Source organism: Crocuta crocuta, unplaced genomic scaffold (assembly GCF_008692635.1).
Source record: "Crocuta crocuta isolate KB4526 unplaced genomic scaffold, BGI_CrCroc_1.0 scaffold167, whole genome shotgun sequence".
Classification (NCBI taxonomy): Eukaryota; Metazoa; Chordata; class Mammalia; order Carnivora; family Hyaenidae; genus Crocuta; species Crocuta crocuta.
In genome coordinates this window covers 4,747,528-4,750,856 of record NW_027532406.1, presented here as the reverse complement: position 1 = coordinate 4,750,856, position 3,329 = coordinate 4,747,528, and positions in this window count along the sequence as shown.

Sequence of the window (3,329 nt, the reverse complement as noted above, 5' to 3'; positions counted from 1 at the left end):
CCAACAGAAACAATTGGTTCATTTTTTATATATTCTCTCAGGAAGATCCATGCGAATACAGACGTACATTTCTACATGTAAATATTTAAATACAATGAATCTGAACCAAGAGTCTCAACCCCTTGAGGTATAAACATGAAATAGTTTTATTTTTCTAATAACTGCTCGGAAATTCATTTTGCCGCCGCTGTGTTTCCCACAGGATAACAGGCCCCCTTCATGAGGTCCCCGTGGATGTCCCTCACTTTTCCCTCCCTGGCTGCCATTAAGCCATCTCAGTCTCGTTCTGGTTGCTAAGGCTCAACCCATCCATCTTGGAACTCCAGCCTGCTGTTTAACTAAAGACTCTGGAGCGCCTGCGTAGGCCTCTGGGGGCTGCGGCTGTCTGTTCTCCATGCCGTTCCCTTCGCAGCCTCGGCCCAGGGCACCTGCCTCCCTCCAGACCTCCTCCCTCATCGCTCCATGGGAAAAGCTGCCATCACACAGGGCACTCCGAGCTGGGCACAGGCATCCCGCACCAAGAGCCCAAGCTTCTTAGCACTTGGCCCTGGAGAATCCGGTGACTGTCGTCGAGAAGAAGCTGTTTCCACCCCTATCCCTGCCCTGGATTTGGCATTCCAGGGGCAGGAGACCCTGGGGGTCAGGAACTTCCCCAATCCCGACTTTTCCAAACACCAACTGGCGGGAGAGGGAGGGGGCTCCAGGGCCCTTCCGGGACACCATGTCTGTCGGGCTGTCCCCGGCGCCGGCGCCGGCGCGAGGCCTAACACGCTGCCTTCGGAGCCCGTGGCCTACCCCGGAGCCAGAGAAGCCGGTGGACAAGGGGGCAGGGAAGCCCAGAGAGGCTGCCGACTCAGCCCGGGGGTCAAGAAAGACTTTCTGGAGCGGTGATATTTTAGAACACTGGGGTTGGTTTCCTTGAGCCATGGTTTCTCAGCTATGTATTTTAGGGGAGATGCTTTTAGGCTAAAGTTTGCAGCAACTCTCCCTTATGAACTGTCTTACTAACAGAAGATGCTGATGTCCCTTTAGCAGGTAATGGGCCAGATGTCAAGGCTGCTGTCTGCCACCAGTGCTGAANGGGGGGGGGGGGGGGTGCAGAGGTGGGGGAGTGTGAGGTGGTGATCTCTCAGGGACCCTGACCCAGGAGCTGGGGGTAATCCCCAGGAGGGGGCACCGGTGAGTCTGTGCTACTCCAGCAGCCATGGGGGCCTGACCCAGCAGGAGCCTCACTGCAGGTGGCTTGAATCTACTCCCAGCTCCTCAGCCTGGGAACCTTCTCCAAGGAGAGGGTCTGGGATACCTGGAAGTTCAATCAATGTTTATTGATCTAATCCATAGATGGGCACAGCACAGGGGATACAGGGTGGTAAGTCATGCCTGGACTTGGCCCTCTAGCAGCTCACTGCAGAATAAAAGGTGAGTTTCCATAGTCCACCATGATGGAGAAGTAGCCTGCCAGGGAGTGGTCCAGACGCAGTATGGACATGAAGCAGGGGTGGGGTCATTCCGCTGCCTGCCTTGTGGTAGTGATGTCAAGGCCGGTGGCGGTGGCGGTGGAGGGCTGGGTCCACGGAACCACCAGGTGGCAGGAACTGCGTGGTCAGAGGTGTGGAGCTGAGAAAGCTCATAGAGGAGGGGTTGAAGGATCAGGTTGCGAGTCTGGGAAGGACAGAGGGGCCGTGCTGACTCAACTGCCACAGCCCACCCACTCCAGGTTCACACAGATCTGTCCCTCGACATTGGAGTCGAGGGCTTTGTCTGTAAGCCTCACTCGAAAACAAATACCTCCGGGACCCAGGCTCCGCATCCTATTAAGAGAGAAGCAACCATATCAAAACTTCATGAAGAAATGCGCCCCCTTGGCCAGTTATTGAAACACAAGCCCATCTTAGAGTGTTGCTTGCTTCCCACCTTTGTTAGCAGCATGGATCTCTAGCAAATGACCTCTCGCACGTGGCCTCGGCATCTAGGGAGCGATAGGGAGACGTGGAGACTGTAGCTAACTAGAGACCATATAGCTCCCGGGAGGGGAAGGCCATCACCGCTGGCTCAGAGTGGTGGCTGCCAAGTAGGAGTGAGTGCCCGGGACTGCTCTTTCCTTATGTTTTCAGAAAACAGAAATCAGGGTTAGGATTTGTGTGGGAAATCATTCCACTTGGCTAATTGTTGGCTCTATCGTTTTAAACACCACGAGGGCCAAATAAGCCCCATCCAGTCTGCTGGGCAGCGGTGGGCGATGGGCGTTAGAAAGGTGTTGAAAGGTTAGCAAGGGAGGGTCAGGCTCAGGGCTGCTCTGGTTCGGGGCTTTGCTGGCTGTGTCAGTCCTGAGCCCCTGACCCTCTGTACAGGCTGCCAAGTGGCCCCTGCCTGTGTGCCACGCTGCTGGGATTGCATCAGAGGAATAGTGGCGTCTGCCTCGGTGCCCCTCTGCATCCCTCCATGGGATGGTGGCCACAGCTGGTTCTCTTCCTAAGAGCTTCCCCATTCTCTGATGAAACCCCCATGCTGGGGTCCCAGCAATTCCCTTATCACAGGTCCCCAGGGACAGATGCCCAGGGCTCAGACCAGTAAATACTGTGATTATCCAAGGGAGTTGTGGTGGCCAGAGGCTGTCCCTATGAACTGCAAGGGTTCACTGGGATCTGTTTCCCTGACTTTTAGGAGAGTAGAGGTGGGGGGGGGGGTCCTTGGCCACCACCTACTTCCATTTCACCTGATGCCAGAATTCCCTCCACAATGGCTCAGGCACTGGCTTGTCCAGACTCCACTTGACTACTTTCAGAGATGGTGAACACACTACTTACTAAAAGAATTGAGTGCTTACTTATTTTCACTGTAAGGGCTATTTAAAATTTTTTTTTAATGTTTGTTTATTTTTAAGAGAGAGAGAGAGAGAGAGAAAGTGGGGGAGGTGCAGAGAGAGACACAGAATCAGAAGCAGGCTCCAGGCTCCAAGCTATCAGCACAGAGCCCAACACAGGGCTCGAACCCATGAACCGCGAGATCATGACCTGAGCCGAATTCGAATGCTCAACCAACTGAGCCACCCAGGCACCCCTGTAATGGCTAATTTTACCCTCAGCAATCACTAGCAGGATGTCTAACTCTTATACTCCCCTTATACTCCCTGACAGCTTTTCAAAGATTTGGACACAGCTCTCATGCTCTGCTCTAAAGTCATTCCTCCTCCATCCAAACACTGCCAGGACCTTGTGTGACGTGGGTCAGCATTCATGTGTCTTTTTGTGCTCCTTCTGGCTCCTGGTGGCCTGCCCCTCTTCCTTCCACTCCCACAGGGAACCCTGATGGGCTAACTTCACGGGGGT